The sequence below is a fragment of the Eleutherodactylus coqui genome, chromosome 5 (genome assembly GCF_035609145.1).
Source record: "Eleutherodactylus coqui strain aEleCoq1 chromosome 5, aEleCoq1.hap1, whole genome shotgun sequence".
Taxonomy (NCBI): domain Eukaryota; kingdom Metazoa; phylum Chordata; class Amphibia; order Anura; family Eleutherodactylidae; genus Eleutherodactylus; species Eleutherodactylus coqui.
The window spans coordinates 7,930,286-7,942,871 of NC_089841.1; the positions used below are offsets into that span (position 1 = coordinate 7,930,286).

Here is a 12,586-nt window from a genome sequence, read left to right on the forward strand (position 1 = left end):
ATCTAGCAGGAACAGGTCAGGGCCGCAGTTGTAAGAGACAGCCGAGGACCTAAAAAAGACAGAAGAGGTTTTTAACAGTTTCTGTCTTTACAGGCTACATGGTACTCGAGGAGTGCAGAAAGTGACCCCTGCCATGTCCATGCAGCAGGGTCCTAGCAGACCCCTGACTAGCTCGGACAGTGACTACTGTCAAATTAGTGGGATGTTTTCTGCCTGTTAGTCCCTGCGGGGATGAGGGTTCTCTTAATCTCAGCAGGGACCAACAGGAATTTACAAATGGACTTTTAAAATGTGCTTCTGGGCAGCAGGTTTTAAATGTCCTGCTGTAAGCAGTGGGGTGTTGCTCCTGCCCCCCTGCTGGGCAATTCCCCAGCAGCGGGGGACAGTAGGGGACTCCCTCCACCTTGCTCCCCAAGGAAATTCCCTATAGTGGGGAGAGAGAGGGGGTGGGGTTACAGGGCTTTCCCCGAGAGCATGGGAGGAGGGATCCACCCTCTAGCAATGCCCTTCTAGCCCAGCCCCACCTATATTTACTATGGGCAAATCTCTGTGAGCAGCTATATATAGCCCCGTCCATTATCTGCGCTATGGCGATATCCCTCGGGGTCCCCAGAGCAGGGAGAGAGAGGAGAGCTATGTTGGATTTCCCCATAGCAGGGAGAGAGAGCGGAGCTATGGGGGATTCATCCATAGCCCCGCTCCATCTCTCCTTGCTTTGGATTAATCCCCCATTGCTCCGCTCTCTCCCCCTGCGGGGCTTCTTCTCGCTCTCCTCCTGGAGCAGCTGTGCTTAGAGGCCTAAAGGAGTTGTCTGCTTTCAACTATTTTTACTTATTTCATTATAGAATAGGAAAGCAGACAATTTATGTATCGATTATTATATCTAATATATGTGCATTTAACATTTTGCTTACATTCCTTTTTTTTTACATCAGTGTGGCCCCTAATCGCACAGTAGAAGGGGGAAGAGACCTGTTATTTGTATAGCGCCAACTTATTCCGCAGAGCTTTCAGCTAATTTATTTATTACCCCACTCCCCCCCCTCCCCCCCCCCAGCAAGCTGGGAGCTCATTTTACTGACCTCGGAAGGATGGAAGGCCGAGTCAACCTTAAGCCGGCTACCTGAACCACGCAGGGATTGAACCGGAAACCTTCAGGTCATGAGTGAGAGCTTAGAACTGCATTCTGCTGCTTTCCATCTATTATAATGCACATAAGTCATGTGACCCACCAAACATGTCACGTGACCCCTGGTGTTACACTCACACTGATCAGGTATCTAAATAGATGAATAGTAGATTATTGAGCGGCCCCACACAGTATGACTACAGCAGCATCTCTTCATGTCTATCAGTGTCTGCGGAGAAACAGCTGTTATATACTTCTCCATGTCTCCTCTGTGTCGAATCTTTTCCAGTCAAGTTTATTAACACTTTCCCTCTCTGACGCACATGTACATCACAGAGATACATGGCGGGGAGGAAGTGGGCTCACATCACGGCTTTTTGACCATTTACAAGCATGCTCAATCCTGACCAAGGCACATAAACTGTCAACCAGAGGTGGGGAATGTTCCCCCGACTCACCATTGGCCCCCGTGATGCAATCGTTGGTTGCCATAGCAGCACTGGAATTAGTGGAGGCTCCCTGGGCTCCCAGGTATTTAGCTACATAAAGCCCTGCTTATAGCAAGGGTTAATATCGGAATGTGAAAAATACAATATACTGCAATAATGAAGTACTGCAGTATATTGTAGTAGCGACCAAATGAGCGCAGGTTCATGTCCACTAAGGAAACTAAAAAGAAAAACAAAATGTAAAATATAGATTCGTTAAAAAAAGGAACATTTAAAAAAAAATAAAAACTATCAAAACAAAAAAAAAATTTGAATCACCTTGCCAAAAAAACCTAAAACTAGGTATTACTTTATCTCTCACGGTGAACGCAGTAAGAAAAATAAAAACCATAAAGTCTGAACTGCGTCTACATGTTCACCCCATCCCCCAACAAAAATAAATAAAAAGTGATCAACAAGTCGTTGGACTAAAAATGCTAGTAATAAAAACTTCAGCTCGCTCCATGAAAAACAAGCGGTCATAAGGAGACAGAGAGAAGAATATAAGAGCGGCTCCTCCACAGACACTGACAGACATGAGGAGAGAGAGAGAAGAATATAAGAGCGGCTCCTCCACAGACACGGACAGACATGAGGAGACAGAAGAATATAAGAGCTGCTCCTCCACAGACACTGACAGACATGAGGAGACAGAAGAATATAAGAGCGGCTCCTCCACAGACACGGACAGACATGGGGAGACAGAGAGAAGGATATAAGAGCGGCTCCTCCACAGACACGGACAGACATGGGGAGAGAGAAGAATATAAGAGCGGCTCCTCCACAGACACCGACAGACATGGGGAGACAGAAGAATATAAGAGCTGCTCCTCCACAGACACTGACAGACATGAGGAGACAGAAGAATATAAGAGCGGCTCCTCCACAGACACTGAGAGACATGAGGAGACAGAAGAATATAAGAGCGGCTCCTCCACAGACACTGACAGACATGAGGAGACAGAGAAAAGAATATAAGAGCTGCTCCTCCACAGACACCGACAGACATGAGGAAACAGAAGAATATAAGAGCGGCTCCTCCACAGACACTGACAGACATGAGGAGACAGAAGAATATAAGAGCGGCTCCTCCACAGACACTGACAGACATGAGGAGACAGAAGAATATAAGAGCTGCTCCTCCACAGACACTGACAGACATGGGGAGACAGAAGAATATAAGAGCGGCTCCTCCACAGACACCGACAGACATGAGGAGAGAGAAGAATATAAGAGCTGCTCCTCCACAGACACTGACAGACATGAGGAGACAGAGAGAAGAATATAAGAGCGGCTCCTCCACAGACACTGACAGACATGAGGAGAGAGAAGAATATAAGAGCTGCTCCCCCACAGACACTGACAGACATGAGGAGACAGAAGAATATAAGAGCGGCTCCTCCACAGACACTGACAGACATGAGGAGACAGAAGAATATAAGAGCGGCTCCTCCACAGACATGAGGAGACAGAAGAATGTAAGAGCTGCTCCTCCACAGACACTGACAGACATGAGGAGACAGAGAGAAGAATATAAGAGCTGCTCCTCCACAGACACTGACAGACATGAGGAGACAGAAGAATATAAGAGCGGCTCCTCCACAGACACTGACAGACATGAGGAGACAGAAGAATATAAGAGCGGCTCCTCCACAGACACTGACAGACATGAGGAGACAGAAGAATATAAGAGCGGCTCCTCCACAGACATGAGGAGACAGAAGAATGTAAGAGCTGCTCCTCCACAGACACTGACAGACATGAGGAGACAGAAGAATATAAGAGCGGCTCCTCCACAGACACTGACAGACATGAGGAGACAGAAGAATATAAGAGCAGCTCCTCCATAGACACTGACAGACATGAGGAGACAGAAGAATATAAGAGCGGCTCCTCCACAGACACTGACAGACATGAGGAGACAGAAGAATATAAGAGCGGCTCCTCCACAGACACTGACAGACATGTGGAGACAGAAGAATATAAGAGCGGCTCCTCCACAGACACTGACAGACATGTGGAGACAGAAGAATATAAGAGCGGCTCCTCCATAGACACTGACAGACATGAGGAGACAGAAGAATATAAGAGCTGCTCCTCCACAGACACTGACAGACATGAGGACACAGAAGAATATAAGAGCTGCTCCTCCACAGACACTGACAGACATGAGGAGACAGAAGAATATAAGAGCGGCTCCTCCACAGACACTGACAGACATGAGGAGACAGAAGAATATAAGAGCGGCTCCTCCACAGACACCGACAGACATGGGGAGACAGAAGAATATAAGAGCTGCTCCTCCATAGACACTGACAGACATGAGGAGACAGAAGAATATAAGAGCTGCTCCTCCACAGACACTGACAGACATGAGGAGACAGAAGAATATAAGAGCTGCTCCTCCACAGACACTGACAGACATGAGGAGACAGAAGAATATAAGAGCGGCTCCTCCACAGACACTGACAGACATGAGGAGACAGAAGAATATAAGAGCGGCCCCTCCACAGACACTGACAGACATGAGGAGACAGAAGAATATGAGAGCTGCTCCTCCACAGACACTGACAGACATGAGGAGACAGAAGAATATAAGAGCGGCTCCTCCACAGACACCGACAGACATGGGGAGACAGAAGAATATAAGAGCGGCTCCTCCACAGACACTGACAGACATGAGGAGACAGAAGAATATAAGAGCGGCTCCTCCACAGACACTGACAGACATGAGGAGACAGAAGAATATAAGAGCGGCTCCTCCACAGACACTGAGAGACATGAGGAGACAGAAGAATATAAGAGCGGCTCCTCCACAGACACTGACAGACATGAGGAGACAGAGAAAAGAATATAAGAGCTGCTCCTCCACAGACACCGACAGACATGAGGAAACAGAAGAATATAAGAGCGGCTCCTCCACAGACACTGACAGACATGAGGAGACAGAAGAATATAAGAGCGGCTCCTCCACAGACACTGACAGACATGAGGAGACAGAGAGAAGAATATAAGAGCTGCTCCTCCACAGACACTGACAGACATGAGGAGACAGAAGAATATAAGAGCGGCTCCTCCACAGAGACTGACAGACATGAGGAGACAGAAGAATATAAGAGCGGCTCCTCCACAGACACCGACAGACATGAGGAGACAGAAGAATATAATAGCGGCTCCTCCACAGACACTGACAGACATGAGGAGACAGAGAGAAGAATATAAGAGCAGCTCCTCCACAGACACTGACAGACATGAGGAGACAGAAGAATATAAGAGCTGCTCCTCCACAGACACTGACAGACATGAGGAGACAGAAGAATATAAGAGCGGCTCCTCCACAGACACTGACAGACATGAGGAGACAGAAGAATATAAGAGCGGCTCCTCCACAGACACTGACAGACATGAGGAGACAGAAGAATGTAAGAGCTGCTCCTCCACAGACACTGACAGACATGAGGAGACAGAAGAATATAAGAGCGGCTCCTCCACAGACACTGACAGACATGAGGAGACAGAAGAATATAAGAGCAGCTCCTCCATAGACACTGACAGACATGAGGAGACAGAAGAATATAAGAGCGGCTCCTCCACAGACACTGACAGACATGAGGAGACAGAAGAATATAAGAGCGGCTCCTCCACAGACACTGACAGACATGTGGAGACAGAAGAATATAAGAGCGGCTCCTCCATAGACACTGACAGACATGAGGAGACAGAAGAATATAAGAGCTGCTCCTCCACAGACACTGACAGACATGAGGAGACAGAAGAATATGAGAGCTGCTCCTCCACAGACACTGACAGACATGAGGAGACAGAAGAATATAAGAGCGGCTCCTCCACAGACACCGACAGACATGGGGAGACAGAAGAATATAAGAGCGGCTCCTCCACAGACACTGACAGACATGAGGAGACAGAAGAATATAAGAGCGGCTCCTCCACAGACACTGACAGACATGAGGAGACAGAAGAATATAAGAGCGGCTCCTCCACAGACATGAGGAGACAGAAGAATATAAGAGCTGCTCCTCCACAGACACCGACAGACATGAGGAGACAGAAGAATATAAGAGCGGCTCCTCCACAGACACAGACAGACATGGGGAGACAGAAGAATATAAGAGCGGCTCCTCCACAGACACTGACAGACATGGGGAGACAGAAGAATATAAGAGCGGCTCCTCCACAGACACTGACAGACATGAGGAGACAGAGAGAAGAATATAAGAGCGGCTCCTCCACAGACACTGACAGACATGAGGAGACAGAGAGAAGAATATAAGAGCGGCTCCTCCACAGACACTGACAGACATGAGGAGACAGAAGAATATAAGAGCGGCTCCTCCACAGACACTGACAGACATGAGGAGACAGAAGAATATAAGAGCGGCTCCTCCACAGACACTGACAGACATGAGGAGACAGAAGAATATAAGAGCGGCTCCTCCACAGACACTGACAGACATGAGGAGACAGAAGAATATAAGAGCGGCTCCTCCACAGACACTGACAGACATGAGGAGACAGAAGAATATAAGAGCGGCTCCTCCACAGACACTGACAGACATGAGGAGACAGAAGAATATAAGAGCTGCTCCTCCACAGACACTGACAGACATGAGGAGAGAGAAGAATGTAAGAGCGGCTCCTCCACAGACACTGACAGACATGAGGAGACAGAAGAATATAAGAGCGGCTCCTCCACAGACACTGACAGACATGAGGAGACAGAAGAATATAAGAGCGGCTCCTCCACAGACACCGACAGACATGGGGAGACAGAAGAATATAAGAGCGGCTCCTCCACAGACACTGACAGACATGAGGAGACAGAAGAATATAAGAGCGGCTCCTCCACAGACACTGACAGACATGAGGAGACAGAGAGAAGAATATAAGAGCGGCTCCTCCACAGACACTGACAGACATGAGGAGACAGAAGAATATAAGAGCTGCTCCCCCACAGACACTGACAGACATGAGGAGACAGAGAGAAGGATATAAGAGCGGCTCCTCCACAGACACTGACAGACATGAGGAGACAGAAGAATATAAGAGCGGCTCCTCCACAGACACTGACAGACATGAGGAGACAGAAGAATATAAGAGCGGCTCCTCCACAGACACTGACAGACATGAGGAGACAGAAGAATATAAGAGCTGCTCCTCCACAGACACTGACAGACATGAGGAGACAGAAGAATATAAGAGCGGCTCCTCCACAGACACTGACAGACATGAGGAGACAGAAGAATATAAGAGCGGCTCCTCCACAGACACTGACAGACATGAGGAGACAGAAGAATATAAGAGCGGCTCCTCCACAGACACTGACAGACATGAGGAGACAGAAGAATATAAGAGCGGCTCCTCCACAGACACTGACAGACATGAGGAGACAGAGAGAAGAATATAAGAGCGGCTCCCCCACAGACACTGACAGACATGAGGAGACAGAAGAATATAAGAGTGGCTCCTCCACAGACACTGACAGACATGGGGAGACAGAAGAATATAAGAGCTGCTCCTCCACAGACACTGACAGACATGAGGAGAGAGAAGAATATAAGAGCGGCTCCTCCACAGACACTGACAGACATGAGGAGACAGAAGAATATAAGAGCTGCTCCTCCACAGACACCGACAGACATGAGGAGACAGAAGAATATAAGAGCTGCTCCTCCACAGACACCGACAGACATGAGGAGAGAGAGAGAAGGATATAAGAGCTGCTCCTCCACAGACACTGACAGACATGAGGAGACAGAGAGAAGAATATAAGAGCTGCTCCTCCACAGACACTGACAGACATGAGGAGACAGAAGGATATAAGAGCGGCTCCTCCACAGACACTGACAGACATGAGGAGACAGAAGAATATAAGAGCGGCTCCTCCACAGACACCGACAGACATGAGGAGAGAGAGAGAAGAATATAAGAGCGGCTCCTCCACAGACACGGACAGACATGGGGAGAGAGAAGAATATAAGAGCGGCTCCTCCACAGACATGAGGAGAGAGAGAGAAGAATATAAGAGCGGCTGCTCCACAGACACTGACAGACATGAGGAGACAGAAGAATATAAGAGCGGCTCCTCCACAGACACTGACAGACATGAGGAGACAGAAGAATATAAGAGCTGCTGCTCCACAGACACTGACAGACATGAGGAGACAGAAGAATATAAGAGCGGCTCCTCCACAGACACTGACAGACATGAGGAGACAGAAGAATATAAGAGCTGCTCCTCCACAGACACCGACAGACATGAGGAGACAGAAGAATATAAGAGCTGCTCCTCCACAGACACCGACAGACATGAGGAGAGAGAGAGAAGGATATAAGAGCTGCTCCTCCACAGACACTGACAGACATGAGGAGACAGAAGGATATAAGAGCGGCTCCTCCACAGACACTGACAGACATGAGGAGACAGAAGAATATAAGAGCGGCTCCTCCACAGACACCGACAGACATGAGGAGAGAGAGAGAAGAATATAAGAGCGGCTCCTCCACAGACACTGACAGACATGAGGAGACAGAGAGAAGAATATAAGAGCGGCTCCTCCACAGACACTGACAGACATGAGGAGACAGAAGGATATAAGAGCTGCTCCTCCACAGACACCGACAGACATGAGGAGACAGAAGAATATATGAGCGGCTCCTCCACAGAGACAGAGATCAGATGCTGCTTTAGTAATACTGTGTTGCCTGCTCCTCAACAAACTTCCATGCTCCTCTGAGATGCCTGTCTCGGCACAATACCAGGGGTCACATGACATGTTTGGTTTGTCACATGATTGTCATCCATTACGACGGACAGACCAGTCCATGGGCTAAACCATTCTATTGTACAAATAAAGGCCACATTGATAAAAGAAAGGAATATGAGCAGAATTTTAAATACACGGATCTTAGAAAATTGTAGGGTTTCCTATTACATAAGAAAATAAGTAGAACCAGTAGAAAGTGGACAACTCCTTTAAGAAAGTTTTGTATTCATGTTCTTCGTCCATTATGACATACCTGTGATAACATTTACTGGAATCTCCTGCTCCACCTCACTCCCGCACAGGTGATCACCCATCATCCTCTCTTCTTCTACTTCCACTTTAATATCAGTCAGATCTTCTCCCTGATTTGAAATATGTATTAATTTAGTTCAACACAGCGGCCGGGGAACTGCCTGAGTGCATTGGGGGGGCACAGAACACCGTGAGGTATAACTGCTGAACCAGGAGACGGACACTCAGCTTTGTTAGCTCCCCCTACAGGCTACAACACACCTGCATCCACTGGGACAATCACATTGTACACGAGCAGAAAAGGGAACAAGGAGAAGCCAACAAAATAGGTAAGAAATAAAACTGAAAACATCTAATGGTCTGGAACCAAGAATAAGAAGTACCCATTAACCCTTTCAAGATCAGTTTGTACCTTAATGACCAAAGCCAAATTTGGGAAAACTGGAGACAGTATTCCATGTTCCATGGTGCTGTCAAATGTGAAGACTGGCAAGCATTGAAAGTGAGGGAGTAGAGGAAAGCAGCACCCCAACAGAAATGCTGTGCCCAGCGCCAGCGACCAAGGTCGAGTAGAATAAGACTACGCTATGCGGATTTGTAACAGGATGTATTGGATGGCAACATTATTACAAGTTAATAGGTGGTGCTGCATCTCCTTCCATGTACAGGTTGAAGGAGAGATAAGACACATCATAAACCTGTCCTGAGCTCAGTGGACTGATGTAGGATTTATGTCTCAGCTCAGTTTGTCTGTTGTTTAAACTTTAGAGTGCAAAGCAGTCTCAAATTTCCGTGTGTGAACATCAGTATTTCAATCAAGAGGGGCGTCCTCTCTGCATTTGTATATTATATATCTGCTCCATCCAAACCAGTTCCATTTTAGCCTGATGAAGGATTGATAGACGATCCGAAAGCTTGCTATAGCATCATGTATTTTTGTTGGCCAGTAGAAGGTATCATATCTACAAGATCACACTATGAGGCAGAGAAGAGGGCCGTCAAGCTGAAGGAGAAAGAGGCCTGTGGGAGAGCTACCTAATGTCAGGAGGAGGGATAACCCATCCTGCGAAGGATTTCCATGGAAGACAAGAGGAGGATGGGAGGAAACACTGAGGAAGGCAGTGAGGGAAATCATACAGTGCCATACTGGCACCCACCTACAGCATCTCTACTCCTCTCCCGAACAGCCGGTAGCTGATGTTTAAGAACCTACCTTCACATTCAGATTCAACTGCATGGCTGCACACATTTTACTAAGAAAGATACAGTGTCCTGGTTGGGATGTGATCTACGAGCAGGGAGACTTAGTGCAATCTCTGGGCACCGCAGGGGGTATGGCCAGTAAGGCCTTGATTGAAGACTAAAGGGGTACTATATAAACAGCTGGAAATGGTCTAAATATTATTCCGGGACTTCGACGTACCGCGGGAGCACTTCTATTAATGATTAACAGCTTGTTGTGGACTCACTTGTTATTGTACCATTAATAAAAGCACCAAGCATCTGAGATGAGTCACGAGTCTGCATACATAGCACGGCCGGCAGATTCAACGCCTTTGGCCCCCCTGGTGACAAAAAGGAAATACCCCAACAACCTCCTCAGCCATCCCCTTCACAGACACCCAGATAAAATTGATTAGGTGAGTGCCTATGGGAAGACTTTTTTTGGCTTAGTGTCCAGCTCCTAGTGGCAGCAGAATAAAGCTTCATGGTCTTCTGTGTCCCCCCAACAGAAATCCATTAGATCAACAAAAGAAACCACCAAAATCTATGAGAACATCTATGACTGCAGGACCCCCTATATAGATTAGTTATAGGGCTCAGCATCCTCTACCTGATGGACCTCTGGGACATTGTGACACTTTTCTGGACAGTCCTTAGAATAGAGAGGAAGGGGACGTCTCTCCGGTGGATTTCTTTCTACAGTTCCATCTGTAGGAAACACAGTGATGGAATAGATTGTATGTGATGAGATGATGGGAGTATCTAGGTGACCCTCTTACACCCAGTAGAAGTCCACCCGCCTTACATTGATGATTAGCTCTTATGTCCGTCTCTTCTGCTTCATCTTTAACTTCAACTTTAATATTAACCAGATTTTCTCTCTAAACAGACAAGAAAAAAATGCTAAATAAACTTGGGTGCAATTACTTTAGTGTCATATCCTGGTGAGACTTTAGTGTCATCTACCTGCTGGTTCTCCGGGACATCAGGGTCTTCCTCTGTATAGTCTTGGGAATACAGATGGGGACGTCTCTCCGGGGGATTTCTCCTACTGGCTCCATCTGTGGAGACACAGACACACGCGGATAGACGACCTCTTGTATATCTGGCCATATAATCACACTTTCAAAAAGTGTAATATACAGTTCCAGTCAAAAGTTTGGACACACCTTTTTATTCAGTTTTTTTTTTTACATTGCAGATTCATATTGAAGACATTAAATCTATGAATAAATACATATCGAACAAAAAAGTTTTTAAAAGAACCTGAATATATTTTATATTTTACATTCCTCATAGTAGTCCCCTTTTGCATTGATGACAGCTTTGCACACTCTGGGCATTCTCTCAATCAGCTTTGTGAGGTCTTCACCTGGAACGGTTTTCTAACAGTCTTGAAGGAGTCCCCAGAGGTGCTGAGTTCTTTATGGCTGCTTATCTACCACTGTGCGGTCCAACTCACCCCAAGCCATTGCCATTGGGTTTAGATCAGGTGATTGTGGAGACCATGTTACCCGACACAGCACTCCATTACTCTCCTCCTTGGCTAAGTATCCTTTACATACCTGGAGGTGCATTTGGGGTCATTATTGTCCTGTTCAAAAATGTCTATTCTTGTTTCTCTGCCCAAACAAATCTCTTGTTGATGGTCCTCGGTACTGGCTTCTTTGCAGCGATTCCACCATGAAAGTCTGATTCTCGCAGCTTCCTCTGAACAGTTGATGCTGAGAAGTCTGGTATTTGATCTCTGTAGATCCCTTATGTGGGCTCTAATCAGAGGTGCTGGTAATTTAGTTTATAATGAACCTCTCTGCAGCAGAGCTAACTCCTGGTTTTCCATATCTGGGGCGGTCCGCAGGACAGCCAGTTTGGTGGTTTTCATGACTCTACTAGAGAATACCTTTAAAAGACCTTGACATTTTCCAAACTGACTGACCTTTCTTTAAGTGATGGATGGTTGCTTCTCTTTACTTGGTTGAGTAGCTCTTGCCATAATGGGGATTACAATAGTAGATGAATGGGCTAAACACTATATAGGACTATGTACCTACTCTACTCCTGCACAACTCAACTGATGGTCTCAAGCACATTAAGAAGGCTAGAAATCCCAAAATGTAACACTTGACAACATATAACTGTTGATCGAAAACCATTCCCGGTGACGACCTCATGAAGCTGATTGAGAGAATACCCAGAGTGTACAGAGCGGTCATCAAAGCAAAATAGGAGCTACTTTTATGTTTACTTCTTAATTCCATATATGTCCTTCATAGTTTCCATGTCTTCAATATGAATCTACAATGACATGAACAGGTGTGCCCAAACATTTGACTGGTACTATAGCTGCAGAAAGCAGGGAGAGCGCACGAGACTCCTCAAAGTGAGGTTCTCCAAGTTCTCAGACCTCAACACAATGTTGCTAAAACTTCAGCTAAGACGACAGTACTAATATCCCAAGTTGCCTGTTGTACAACACACAGGCTGGTGCGTTGGATATGTAATGCTAGGGTTTGCACACAGACACCAATCCAGGCCGCGGCTCCACCTGGAAACCAGGTCTCAACTCAGTGATGGTGCGAAAGGTCCATAACTATGGAAGGTATCTACTGCGGATGGCCATTCAAGCAGCACTTTGATTGCCAAGGATGACCTTCCCTACATCATCTACATGGCAGTGAAGAGACTGATATCCCTGAGGTCAGAGTGTG

The 12,586-nt window shown here is 46.7% G+C and overlaps 1 protein-coding gene and 1 pseudogene across 1 annotated transcript in view; one reads left to right on the forward strand and one right to left on the reverse strand.

Annotated features, from left to right (window-relative positions):
* The window catches only part of LOC136627280 (oocyte zinc finger protein XlCOF22-like), a 357,854-nt gene that overhangs the window by 246,829 nt on the left and 98,439 nt on the right, over positions 1–12,586 (forward strand). The gene's annotated exons all lie outside the window — the stretch shown is intronic.
* The window catches only part of LOC136628680 (zinc finger protein 729-like), a 90,109-nt pseudogene that overhangs the window by 4,213 nt on the left and 73,310 nt on the right, over positions 1–12,586 (reverse strand).